The sequence below is a fragment of the Anser cygnoides genome, chromosome 1 (assembly GCF_040182565.1).
Source record: "Anser cygnoides isolate HZ-2024a breed goose chromosome 1, Taihu_goose_T2T_genome, whole genome shotgun sequence".
Taxonomy (NCBI): domain Eukaryota; kingdom Metazoa; phylum Chordata; class Aves; order Anseriformes; family Anatidae; genus Anser; species Anser cygnoides.
In genome coordinates, this window is record NC_089873.1 from 150318140 (window position 1) to 150332788 (window position 14649).

A 14649-nucleotide genomic window follows, 5' to 3' on the forward strand; every position below is an offset into this window, starting at 1 on the left:
TGTCAATGGTTGAGCTCACTTAAGAGCTTTTTTCCTAGAGTGGACAGTAACAGAATTATTTTCTGCTTGGCAATCTATTTTCATACAACTTGTAGCTCTCTAATCTCCATCATATTTGATTAAAACAGGCCAAGTTTTCAAAAGTCTTTATGCAGATAGATACATCTATACAGAAATAATTACACATGCCTATACACATGTGCACACACACTCATACAAATTATATTCTACAGGAGGAACACCATTACAGCCTGAGCTTTAGATGTTGTCTGAACTGTTATATCTAAATGGATATTATTTTGTAAATAATAGCGAAGGGAGGGAACTTTATAGTAGAAATGTTTAAGGAAGATAGATCCAATAGCAATGTTTAGAGAGCTGTCTTATTGCTTTTCATGTCAGTGAAAGCTGAGATATTCTTTGGGTACTTGGTGACCTGCCAGCTGGCAGCTGTAACAGGCATTTCTTTGTTAATACCACTTCAGCAGCTTGCACCACTAGTTGGACTAGTAAGAAGTATTTGGTCATGAGAGAACTAACGTACTTTGTTTCTGATGTGTCATACTGACAATAAATTGTTACGTTACATTCCACAGGAGGCTGATATAATAGAATGAAATATTGTATTGGAGCATGTGTGGTAGAAAAAGAAAAGAAAAGATGTATAATATGTTAAAAGACAGATAACCTTTTGACTGTGGTTGTGAAGCCAAAGCATTACCTCCATATCTGGATGTCATAGAATTGTTTCCTTACACCTTTATGCTTAAGTCAGCTGTTTCAGGTCCTTGGGTGAAACCTCATCCATTCGTCAGAAAGGCATGAGTGGCTCATTCAGCTGGTATAGATCTGAATGACAACTAAAATACACTATTATAGTTTTGGAAGAGCAGGTTTCTTTGGCTATTTGCAGAGATTGTTGTTGTCTGGATGTGATCGCTGAACTAAGCAAGAGTGAGCAGAGGACCATCAGGGAGTGCTGTGTGTTTCTCCTCTCCTCTCCTCTCCTCTCCTCTCCTCTCCTCTCCTCTCCTCTCCTCTCCTCTCCTCTCCTCTCCTCTCCTCTCCTCTCCTCTCCTCTCCTCTCCTCTCCTCTCCTCTCCTCTCCTCTCCTCTCCTCTCCTCTCCTCTCCTCTCCTCTCCTCTCCTCTCCTCTCCTCTCCTCTCCTCTCCTCTCCTCTCCTCTCCTCTCCTCTCCTCTCCTCTCCTCGAGTCCAGTCTCCTCTCCTCTCCTCTCCTCTCCTCGCCAAGTCTCCTTCAGTCCCTAACTTCAAGAATATCTTTATTTATAATACTAACATTTGGACAAATCTAGCTAGTTTTATATGTGCTGCTTTTGATGTTGGTAGCACAGCTGTTGGAGCAGCTCAGGGGAATAGCTATGACTTGTTGCTGCTATCTGCTACAGATTCTTGAGGTTATCTGTGGGAACCTCAATTTTCTATTTTGTTTACGTGAGGTACTTGGAAACATCCTTAGGGTTTTTTTTCACTTGATGGCTTTAAGTGAGAGTTTGTATGTTGGTATCAAAAGTACACACTCAAAATTAATTCAGTGCTTCCAGCTGATTTTGGTAACCCTCATAGCTGACAGGTGGTAGATAAATATCTCAGTTGATGATAAAGTCTTTCCATCAAAGACCAGTAATTTAAAACAGACAATGCTTTTCAATACCTAGTTTCCTGTAATGTCATAGTAGACCACTGACTCTTGCAGTCTTATGTTGACATGTTTTGGTGCTATATATCTATACTCCTGTTCAACATTTTATGTGCTTTGTATTTGATGCTATTCCTTTCTTGAGCTCTGCTTTGACTATCAGCATGTTGCTCAGAAAAATAACTCATTGCCTTCTCTGACATTGCTTGTTGACACAGGTATCAAGGGTGTTTCTTTTGCTGTGAATACTCTACACATCATTGCATCTTGCATAGTTTATTTGGATCTCAAACTGATGCAAATGTGGCTGATCTGTTGGGAAGAGGAAAAAAGCAGAGGTTTACATTATTCTGAGATTTTCTTAGTCTAGCAAATTTCATGTTCATTGTATGTTTACATGTGAGAATTAGGTAAGACACAAAGCACATGCAAGAGACTCTTGGATTTTGGTTGATAAGTTCTTCTCCCAAGCTTCCCTGCTGTTCTTTCCATTCTTTGGTTGTCGTGTCTACTTTGGCATTAATGTGAGCCATCACAAAGTGTAAGTTGTGTTTTGGTATTCTGTCAATCACACTTTTGAGGCAATTGTAGAATTTGTCCAAGTCACTGTGTTCTTCTGTCAGAAAACAGTTCTGTATGATTGATGTCTTTAGGAACCTGGTTTGGAATCTGGCATATATGATGTGCTGGCTGATAGCTCCCCAACCAAAGAGTGATTTTTTCACAAAATCTGTCATGGTGAATGCTATCACATTTACACGTTCCTTGTCACACAGATGGTTCAACTTTCAGTGGGTTAAGAGGTGGGTTCCCACCTTTTACCTTTACAAAGGATCAGGAAAAAGCTGGGGAGAAAAAAAAAAAAAAAAAAAAAAAAAAGCAACCACCAATTGTCTTTGTAGGATCATGTGGAGGTACAAGAACCCTTCTCCGAAAATCATCAGAACAAACCATCATCCCTGGATGTTCACATTATTCCAGAAGTTTCTATGCACATGAGTGCAAGTAGGTAACCATTCAGCAGAATTTGATAGATGGTCAGATTGTTCATTTTGTTGTGAATATTTTCCTTCTTTCTGATGCTCCGTAGTCCTGCAGAAATATTGAGGATGGTAAGAGCACCTCACCTATCACTATTTTGGATAGAACTGCAAAATATGCTAAAACAGTGTAATACTACTACTACTACTACTAATAATAATAATAATAATAAAATAATAAAAGCTAAACAAACAAATAGACAGCAACAACAACAACAACAAAAAAACACATAGACCCTGAAAATACAGACAAAATGTGAAAATAACATGAGGTTTGACTTAGAAAAATACAAGTGATAACATTTTAGCTAACAATCATCTGAAATATATGACTCAATTTGTCGGTGAAAAACCAAATTTGGCAATAGTAGGTGAAAATAAAAAAAAGGACTGGAAGGTATTGTACATTAAACATGAGCTTTTTTATTGTCAAAGAGCTGGAATAATACTGAATGTTATTTTGGAGTGTCTATTTAAAGACATCCCTTTTCCAGAGCAACTTCTGTGAGTCTGCCTGAAAAACTGAAATCAATCCTGACCATCACATAGCAAGAAAGATGTTACCAATTAGAAGGGCATTTTGAAAAAAAAAGCAACACAACTGTTGAAAAGATTAGGTGGACTGAGGTGTAGGCATAAATATATAAACTGCTGCTTTATTAAGCAATGAGTAAGGTGATAGGCAGACTGGAGGAAAGTGAGGGAATGGCATAACATTAACATATCCTTTTATATGGATATAGACATCAAGAAAGATGTTTTTCTTGTGATTACCCTGTATTTTGTAATTAACCCTAATGGACTGACACTATGAATAAAACCCTTGGAACAGCTGTTTCAAAAACTTCTTGTTTGTTAAGCTGTGAGAAATTCTTCTAAGGGAAGTAAAAAGGCCTTTAAAAACTGAAATGTACCTACCACTGGCAAAACTATAGAGAGGATAATCTTACATTTGCAATGAGACAGGCTGGAAGATCTTTGGTCTCCTTCATCTCTCATGTTTCAAATTCTGTTACCATTGCCTATTTGGTATTAGCCTTTTTAGTTTTCTGTTCTCTTTGTGGTAATCTTTGGCCAGTTTTGTTTTCTGAGTAGGAATTCATGCAATATATTAACTATTAATGTAATGTTCAGCTAATCTTCTTCTTATGCCTTAGCTTATTACAAATGAAGAATGTTAGAATATTTTAAAAATTGTAAAAAAAAAAAAAATGTATTTGGAAGCCAACAGTAGAAATAAATTAAATTATCCTTCCTCCTATCTCATATTAGGCATGAAATATTTCTGGCTTTCCTTTAGTAATATATTTTATATTTTTCAATAAATATCACTCAAAAAGAAAGAAAAAAAAATCTGCTTGTCTAAAAAGACAGACTAGTTTATTTCTGAAGATATGGAAAAACCATAAATACAATGACCCATTTAGTCTTTTTAGCTGGCAAGAACAAACATGATAAAGCCTTTGGCATTAGGTTTGAAAATACTAATATAATTGACTAGGGGACAGGGTAATCTAACAGCAACAGCTTTGGCACATTGCAGTGAAGCCAAAAACATTGGAGAAGCTAGTTAATATCCTCAGCCTAACCTTCCTATAAGTTCATTAACTAGAACCTCTGTCACCCATGAGAGATGATCAGGGAGAATTTGGTCGCAAAAGAATGAGTACGAGGGTGAGTGAGATGCTGGTCCACAGCTCAGCAAAGCCAGACTGAGCTCCCAGTACTCTCTCGGATCTCCTCCATGGTGTATTGCACTGCCAGTGGATTACATCTCCTGCCTCTGAATGGTCACTAACCCTTCCTTTCTCACATCATGGAATACCATCTCCCTTCACTTCTGAGCAGAAGCTGTGTTGACAAACATGCCCCCGAGATCTGCCAACAACTCAATCAAGTTGGCTGGCTGGCAATTGAGATGTATTGTTGAGGACATGACACTGGCTCAGTCTGCCTGTGCTGTGATGTGCTTGCCAGTTGCCAGTGTCATGTGAAGGTGTGAAAGCACTACATACACCACCAACCCCATCCCAAAAGCTAAAGGGTACCCTGAATTTTCTGAGTATTATGCATTTCCTGGAGAAAAAAAAAAAAAATATATATATATATATATATTGTCCCAATGTAATATTTCGATATCACTAAATTGGGAATAAGAATAGCTAGAAGGAGAGAGGAAAATGTATGTTCTGCAATTTGCACAGTTCACCTAGGTGCTGTATCTGACAGCTTTAAAGGATTTAAACAGAATTAACAAGTTCTTAGAATAAAGTATATTTTTTCCTCAAGGGCGGTGACTTACAACACCCCATTTCACATCTATTTGGCAAACACTGATGCTGACATCCATTGGATTTGCTGTGTTTCAATTTAAATGTAAACCTCCTGCAGCTTGAGGCTTGAGTTTATTGTGAGGTGAGAATCAGAAGTCCACCATTTCTGATTATCTGCCAGAACAAACCCAATCAGCCATGAACCTCATCTTCAGACTCTCTCTCCATCCTCTGGCTAGCCAAAATGGTGTTCACCATTTAAACTAAGCACCTCATCTTCCTACCTTTCATTTTTTTCCCATCATACCAGAATGGATGGGAGAACATGCTTGAGTAAAACTCACGTTAACAAATCAGGTTAGTTCTATGACTACTACTACAAATGAAATATAGTGATAATTTTTGTCTTGGCCACAGTCCCTTTAGCTGAGCTGGTATGATGGTGAAGATTCACTACTTGAACAAGGCCTGGGATATTCATTTCAAATGATGTTCAGGTGGCATTAATTGGGTTCTACATTGCGTATTAAAAATAAGGAACTGTTAATGTAGTTAAAAGGATTTGTTCGCTACTGGGGATGCCACTATATGTGTAAGCGACGTGCAGCATGATTTTTTATTACTGTTTCCAGATTGACTTTAGGTGAAAAGTCAACAGGGTGCTTAACACAGTGGTGTGGAAGAAGCAAGCATTTAAATATTCAGCTACCACTTTTTGAAAATTGCACTGTAATTTGGAAAGTGCATTCTCTCTTAGGAAAATTAGGTCTTAAAGTCCTCCTGTAGATGACTGACAGTGCCAGCTTTCCATCAGTCTCCCATTTCTCTGATCACTGGTTAATTCTCCATTTAGACGGCATGACTAAATTTTATATTGTCTGCTCACACAGCAAGGAAAAATAATGTCTGTACTGTCTTTGTGGTGATATTGAGCATGAAAAAAAAAAAAAAGCTTTTGCATTAACGGTCTTTTTCTTTCTTTCTTTCTTTTTTCTTTCTTTTTTTTTCTTTTTTTTTCTTTTTCCAAGATTATGTTTCCAAATAAAGGTCCTGAAACTCCACTCACCAAAGTCAGTAACAGTGGCTGAAGGATTGAGGTATAAATCTTGACCCTTGGAAAACCGCATGCAGAGCGTGACTTTGGAATCTGGTTTGTTTTAAAAGGGCTAAGGCTATAATTGCCATCAAACAAACAGTCCTCCTTCCCACTTCTCCTGACTGGACATTTATATGCCTTATGCCACATTTCTCCTCCAGTGCAAGCAATCATATGGCTACATGATAAGCCTTAGATGAACCATGATAGAAATTAAAATTAACTAGGAAAAAAAGGCTGATCTTTTAATCAAATAAGTTTCATGATCAAGTCCCTGCCATGGCTGTAAAAACATCAGTACAGGCACAAGGCAGAGCGTGTAACTGTGCAGCTAATATTGGAAGGAATGTGGCACCTCTTCTGGTGAAAACGTGGATTTAGATTATCCTTCTTCTGGATACGAAGCCACTCTCATGATGCAATTCCATGTCAGGCAGGCTGTGATCAAACAGCAGATGTCACCAAGAGGGTGGTACCATTCTCTTCTCCCTTCGTCTTTCAAGGCCCTTGGTCCACTGAGTGACCATGTGGCTACCTGGATCAGGTTGCTGATATACTTGAAAACTAATCGATACTTCATGGCTGGACATCTGCACAGCCCTGGGAAGGGACAGAAAGGGGACAGCTTGTAATAAAAGGAAGATGCAATTGTGCTGGTCAGGTGTTGCTGCATATAATACAAGTTAAGCACAAAGTTGAACCACACCCTTGAAAAGTAAAGATGAGCTCAGGTTGTTTCTGCACAGGATGACAGCTACCCCAAAATGTTCTAGAGTTTTATAAATTAACTTCTTCTCATCCTTGTACAGATAACCTCTGTGCATTTCTTGTAACATCTTTATTTTAACGAAAGTTCTCCTTTTTTCAGAATCTGTTATGTGCTGGATAAAGCAAGGTGTTCATGTAGCTACTTACTTGATTTGTACATGCATCTGATCCTCCAAGATGCTAATTTATAGTTATAGCCACTTTAAGACCACTTTAACTTGCTAGAATGGTGCTTGTGAGACCTAGTGGAAGACAGATGCATTCATTTCCCAGCTAAGTCTCTCTATAGAAGTCCAGATACATTTTGTTTCTTTACTCACTTCTTTATTTATTTTATGTCTGTGATGACTTCAGTGGCATTTAAAGAGCCTCGTGTGCCTCTCATTCTCTCCCAGAGGGAAGTCATAACTTACTTTCTTTTGAAGGGAACCTGAATAAGGATTCTTATCAATAAAGGTTTCTAAAATAAGGAAAGGGGACAAAGTTCAGCAGATGAGAGATTCTTTATTGAAAGAAATAGCAAGAGAAGAGCACCAAAATCTCAGTAAATAAATGGCCAGTAGTTGACTTACAGACGAAAAACAAAACAAAACAAAAAAAAGCAAAAAAAAAAAAACTTCTAAAAAGCTCCATCATTAGCAATGCAAAAACAGTCCTCACTGTTGTTGTTACTGAGAATTTTTCATTATTCCCCTCCTCCTTCCAAGTTTTAATTCAACCTTTATTATTTTGCAACATTTTGCTAGCAGAAAAAGCCTCAATACATCAAAGTGGGTAGTGAGTGGCTGGGACGAGGTTCTGTCAAGGGAGAGAATGGGACACTCAGTGTTAGGAGGAAGTGCTGTGCACTTAGAGATGAACAGTTTTATTTTAATCCTTTCATCTACTTCTTTAGCTCCTTTTTGTTTCAGTTGCCATAAACACTTGCTTTGGAGCCAATGTTCGGTACTGAAAAGATTTTTTTTTTTTTTTGTATTCTCATTTCTGTTGAAACATGACACTCAAATTGGAGATAGGAGCAGAGATCAACAAACCCTGTCAGCTCTTGTCAACCCAGGTGTAACAGTGTGATCTTCTTAAATTGCTGCTAATCTGCCAGAGATCTCTTTATCTGCAGTCTCCATCACGCTGTTTGCTCACATTTGGTTAACACTTTAAATTTCCCTTTTGGAGGTGTCACTGTTTGCCATTTAGCAACTAAGAAGAACTGTGAGAGCAGCTTAAAGCACATGGATTTGGGAAGCTAGAAAAGCTGATTAGCTATTCAGGGAGAATAATCTTATTGAAAGTAGTAAGAGCTGTATAAAGAATGCTTTTCCCTTTCCTCGTAACAATCTTCTAATTATGTTGTCAAGCTTGCTGTCGTGTTCTCCCCCTGTGCCATTAAGAAACCGTTTTCTAAGTTAAGAAAGAGATTTCCAGATCGTGATGATGTTTGCTGATTTTTTTTTTATTGTTTAAAGAATCTGTGTGTATTAAACCAAACATTAAAAAAAATGATTCATATGCAGCATAATTATCTGAGATGGAGCACTCAAGGCAGTAGTGGTGGGGAGAGAGACACAGGGGTGCTCAGTGAGCTTGGTGAGGTTAGTCTGCTATATCAGTGCCAGGGGTTTTCACCTCTGTGACTGGGATCTGAGCCTGGTTGGGACCTTTGTGACTAAAATATAGTTACAAATCAGTAGTTGCACAATGTGTCAGAAGCAAAGCTAATAGACATGTGCCTCTGCAAATTTCTGACCAAAACCCAACTGTTTCCTGGTGATGGATGGACAAGTTCATCTGTGTTCTAACCAATCTTTTATTTCAGTTCTGTCCATATTTTGATGGGAAGAATAGGAACCTAATTTTTAAATATTCCCTTCAGGTTGGGTGTCTGGTAATTTAGTAGCACAATATGGATCCTTTCACTGAGATCAGCACATTGGTGGACATCAGTGCAATATCATGTAATTAAAATCAAACCTGCTCATAGCCAAATTAATCCCAAACACACTCAATGTTTTTCTTATTTCTGATTAATGGCATAAATATCACCTATCCAATGGTTTCAAATTTAATATTTTACTACTAAAGGATCATCCATTTGACTAAACATGGTATCAGTGTTTATTCACTCACTTTAGCTGCTGAGTGTCCAAATGAATGTTAAATGTTAAAGATCATATTAATAGTTTGTAGGATTAGGAAATATATCAAATGATACAAATTGTAGTACAATTTAAGAAAAATCTGCAGGATGAGCGTCTTTGAAAAAATGACAAACTATGGTGGCAGTTCCACCTTTAAGCATTGTGTTCTCCTATTGCGACAATGATTTGATTTTTCCCTATCTCAGTTTATGACTAAAAGTGTCCAGAAAGTGTTACTGAGCAAATATGGTGCACTCCATAAATTCTTCCTTTAAAAGTATAATGGCATGCAATCACGCATTTCAATCTTTAGGATGTTTTGCAAAGTCAGATTTCTTCCTCTCCTACTTGCCATTGTGTGAATCCAGAGTATTCAGCAAAATTACTTTTGAATTCAACAGCAAGAGAAACGAATTTGGTCAGTAAATTTTTCATATAAAAAAATGCTTGTTACATGATTGAAGACAATTCTGTCTGACAGATGCAAGTCACCAAACAAAGTCTATCCATTTTTCTTTTGTAACAGAGCAACAGTACTGTTACAGTGCTCACAGAAGTGATTTTTTTTTCTATAACACAGATAAAACTACTATCCCACTTATGTGTACAATTAGCCAAATACAAATTATTTATAATTTACCATATCACCAAGCACAATATGTGGTAATGTATAACTGAAATCCTGGTCATCTTGAATTTGATAACAAAGCTAACACTAATGCTTAATAAAGAATTTGCCTACATGGAAAGCTAGGTGTGCCTCAAGGCTTGGACAAATAGGAAGAAACTTGTATGTATTCCATATACATATATATATACATGTAAAATTCTCGAATTGGATAGAGCTAAGTTTTTCTGCCATAAAGTACTTATCTGCAGTGGGAATTAATTCTTCCTAAGTGAGATATTTTTTTTTTTGTCTTCTGAGCCACTGTAACCACAATGGAACAACTTGTCAAAAGTAACTATTGATTTCAGACACAATACTATTCTAGAGAGTATAAATTTTATGTAGAATTTTTTTGGTCAGTGCTGTATTTGAGAAGGGTCTGAATAAGACAACTTCTACCACATACTCTTCCAGTACGTGACCTCCACCTCGAGTCCCGTATTCAGGGAATGCTTTATCTGACCTGTACTAAGTACAGCATTCACAGTCACAGAGGACTGATCTGCATGTCCTGCTCTTCCTTTCAGTGATCAAAGTCAGGATTCTTTCCAGATAAAGCATCCCCATCACTTTACTTACCATATGAATACATAACATGAGGAACTACATCAGGTTCTGAACTGTTCTTTAAACTTAGTGAAATTCAGTGAAAGGAAGGTGCCATGATCTGATTGCAAATGGTAGCTGAAGGGTTGATAATCTGGGGAATACTGCAGATAGTCTGCACAACTTTTCATGCGGTCTTTTGGCTGTTCTGCCTGCTGGTGTCTTTGGGAACCTTCTAAGTGTCATCAGACACAACACTAACGTAATAGGTATATGTCAGCCTACATAAAATCTCACTTTGGAGGATACAGGAAACATCTTTGAGGCTGATAGATATATTGGCTGCCTTCCATTCAGAGTAAAAGAATAATTGTGTTCTTTCCTGGAGCTATAACAAAAGGAGATCACATTTAGTGCTCATTCCCTTTTAAAATTTTATGTAGTAAATACACTGCCTACAAACATATACTGTTTCCTACTTCACCTTTCATTTGTTTCTTTTGCCTCCCTCCTCAGTGCTGCTCTTGAGAGCTCTTCCTTCAGAGGAAGATACAAGCTTTTCCAGATAATTCAAATATTCTGATAATTCACAAGCAGTATCATTCTTGACCCAGAGTATATAATTAATTTTGATTATTCACAATTTCTGCACATCTCCAAAGAATCATAACTTTTATATGTAACCTAGGTTTCTCACGATTATTGCACTCCAAGTCCCCAAGATACAGGAAGATGCTGTATTTGATTTGAAGAGCAGGCTTTCTAATTTGATCCAAGGCAGAGGTGAACATGAATGAGGAAAGAAGTAGAGAAGGAAAGAATAGTGGGCTCCTACTCATTACATAGGTTGGTAATGTCACAGCTTGATTATTCCAAATAATTTTCAAGTATACCTATATAAATCAATAAATAATGACAGCTGTCATTACAAAGCTGTTTCATCACTATGTTTTTTGGCTGAGATATTTAAGTATCAGTCACAGAAGGGGTCTTGAAGAGTAAAGAGACAGAGGGGAGAACAAAACAAAAAACATCATGTTTCCACATGCATGGAGTAACACAAAGACTATAGAGGAGAGCCTTCCTAAGAACCTGTCTGTGCACTACTTGCTTCAATTTACCTGGCAGAAGAAAGAGGCAAGTTGATAGTGCAAAGCACAGGAAGACAGGAATGGAAAGCGAAGAAGGGCAAGAAGGTAAAAAGTGACCATTTTGTGATTATGGCTATACTCAAAACCTGCACATATGAATGAAGTGCATGAATTCCCATTGCATTCTCATGCTGTATTGCTGATGGTTGAGGCTGATGGTTAAGGACAGTCATCTGTGTGTATGTGCTTGTGGACATTGTTACTATCAACTCTAACTATAGGGAAGATTAACTTCATCTAACCATAATCATCCAAAGTAGTGTCCTGTCTAAACTCTGGAGTCAGACAGAGGCACCTCCAGAGCAATATCTATATCTTCTTGCAAATAGGTTGTAGTCATAAAAATTAGTACAATGCATATAAGGAGCCCTCTGTTTCTGCAGGATAAGCTGCTTAACTTGCAGATCCAAGTAATTGCTTTTATCCTTATATTGTCTTCTTCCTTTCTATAATGTACAGGGGAACATAAGGAAGTGTATTGTCAGATTTTTTATTAATGTTATTATTTTACTAGGTAACACCGTGTAGAGCCCATCCAAGTTGTTTGTTTTATACAAAGCTACAAAAAATCTCTACCCACTTGTTGTGGTTACAAAGAGGAAGAATCAGTTAAAAGAAAGCTAAGATCAATAAGTGCAGGGTTTTTTTGTTTGTTTGTTTGTTTTGAGATAAAATAGCGAAACAATTTGCAGCAAAATCTGTGACTGCAGTTAGACAGGTTCTTTTTTATTAATAATCCATTACAAGCTAACTTCAGAAGAACCCCAGGAAGCACTGCAGCTTTTTCCACCTAAATAAATAAATAAATAAAATTAATCCTGCAAATGAGATATCTTCTCATTTGAAGATCTAGCCAATGCCTGCACTTCACATCAATATTTCTGAAAGGTTGCATGACTGTGAGAAATCAGCAGAACATGTCTCACTCAGCTGGTTGTTCTCATTACCTGTTGTGTCCTGTGATCCTCCAGGAGTTCAGTGCACCTACCACTGCCTTCACACTGGGTGCAGCTTCCTGTTCTGAAGGGTTATTTAAAAATGACTAGTCTTAGCAGAGATAAGAAGGGAAGAGGAGAAAGGGAGAAGTAGCCTTCAGAGTGTCCAAAAGCCCTCTGCTGGCCTGGTCTTACCAAATGAATGTGACTTTGTGCAAGCTCTAAATGGAAATGTCAGAGGGTGGGAAAGTTTCTGTGTACTTGATAAGGAAAGCTGTAGAGAATTGCAAGGAAGAAATACACTAAACTGGAGCTTAGTCTGTAGTTCTAAGGTGAACCAAAATGATTTCAAGATTAGGGAATTCCAGCAGAGCTATCACCAAGGAGCTGGGGGCAGTCTGTTTTTTTTCCAGATAGAGTGTGCACCTTTGAAGCACTATCTTCCCTGGTGTTTGCTTTTACTTTTTATTCTGAAGTACAATTAAATACATATTTCAGTCTGTGCTTCTTCATATTATCTACTGAAGTTTTCTTTGCAGAATGCCCGTATTTTTTTGCTTTCTTCTGTGCCTCATCTCTATGGCTGGACCAACCTGTAAATACATAACAAAGTTCTAGCAGTGATACATTACTCCTTAAAAGAGGTCATAAATTCAAATGGGGTGATGAACTCAGCAGAATAGCTGGAATCGCTCTCTCACCCAACAGTGAGGATATGTCCAGATAAGCTTGTTAGCCACTCACTGCAGTATGTTTTCATATAGTGAAAGTTCATTGTCTAGGAACATAGAGTCATATCCTATGTTCCTGTTAGGAATATAGTAGTATTAGCATGCACTTCACGAATGAGGTATTATTAAATAATTAGCTAGTTCACATGAGGGATATATATTTCTAGTTCATGCAAACACTATTCTTCATTTTTTCTTAACTTCCTAGTTCTACTGTCCGAAATTAGAGCTATTAGTTCATGTTTCCTTGCCTTCTTCTTTGTGTTCTTACCAGCAACAGTATTTGGCTACTGTGGTAGGATCCAACTCCAGATTCAGAGCACTGGAGTTGTAGGAGATGTAGAGGAGATGTAGATATAGGTCAAAAGTGTCAATGTTATCTAAAAAAGACAACTACATTTGGTTCATCAAATATATCTCTAGACTCTGTTAACTATATAATCTGTACACAGTGAGAGCTTAGACACCATCCTCCTATGTAGACATCTGCACTGTAGACACCCTGATGTATGTGTCTGACCCTAAAGCTGAATGCCACCCATTAAATTCCAAAAGTCGTTTGCAGCTTTTCTTACAGAGCAGCTGCTGCAGGTAGATAATGATAGATAATTATAGATAATTGGGTGAGGTGGAGAATGTTTTCCCCAAGCTGCTTCTCCTATTGCTCATTAGTCACTGTCAAACAGCAAAGCCTCCCCAATGTCATGACATGAACTGGAGAAAGGTTTTTGAAATTGTTTCTGGTTAGGTTTCCTAGCAAAAGTATGAACAAGTTTTATTTTTCTACTTAACATGAACTAAACCAAAACTGACTCACATTTCAAAGGAATGGCACATCATTCTTCAAGATTTTCCTTTGGCTCCAACTGAATTATGCTACCCAGCCTCAAGACAGCATCCAGTATTGTTGTGTCTTTGTACAGTTGGAAAGATTTCAGTGGTTAACTTTTCTCACTAAGTGAAGAGGTTAGAATTATACAAGCACCAGAAAAAGGGAGAGAGAGCAGTAAAATCTTCTGCAGCACAAATTAAGTCGATGCATACAAAATCTTGCAATTCCAGTAGAATGTCTCCTAATCGTATTCCTCTACCCACTTAATGTGTTCTCAAACTTCTTCTAATGGCATAGCAAGTATGCCTGCAGGGTGTGTTTATGGACTTGTTTGTCCTTTAGTTTCACAAAACAATTGTCCCTAAGATAATTCAATGATGGGAGCCATGTGAAGTATTTACACAGAGTTGTCCAGAGTCAAGTTAATCTGTGTACTGAATTTCTCTTTGGAATGTCCTCTTGATAAGTGTATTCAGAAATACATTCTTTTTTTTTCCTTGATCCTTGATGACTGTGGCTTGCTGTTCTTCTATTGCTTCTTTGCGTAAGCAATTGTCATTACACCCTTTGGAGAGGCACTAGTATTTGTTTTCCTCTGTCAGAAGTGGGAGAAGTAAATAGGGTCTGCATAATATATATTCAAGCATACTAGTTAAAAGTCAGTTCAGGATAAATGATCTATACCAACACTTAAGTGAAACAATTTTTTTCCTCTCTGCCTCCCCAGCATTTCTATTATCCATTAGTTAAACCTAAATTTTGTCCTTCCTCAAAGTTAAGCCTGTTGATAAAAACTTTCTTTTTTAGGTATCT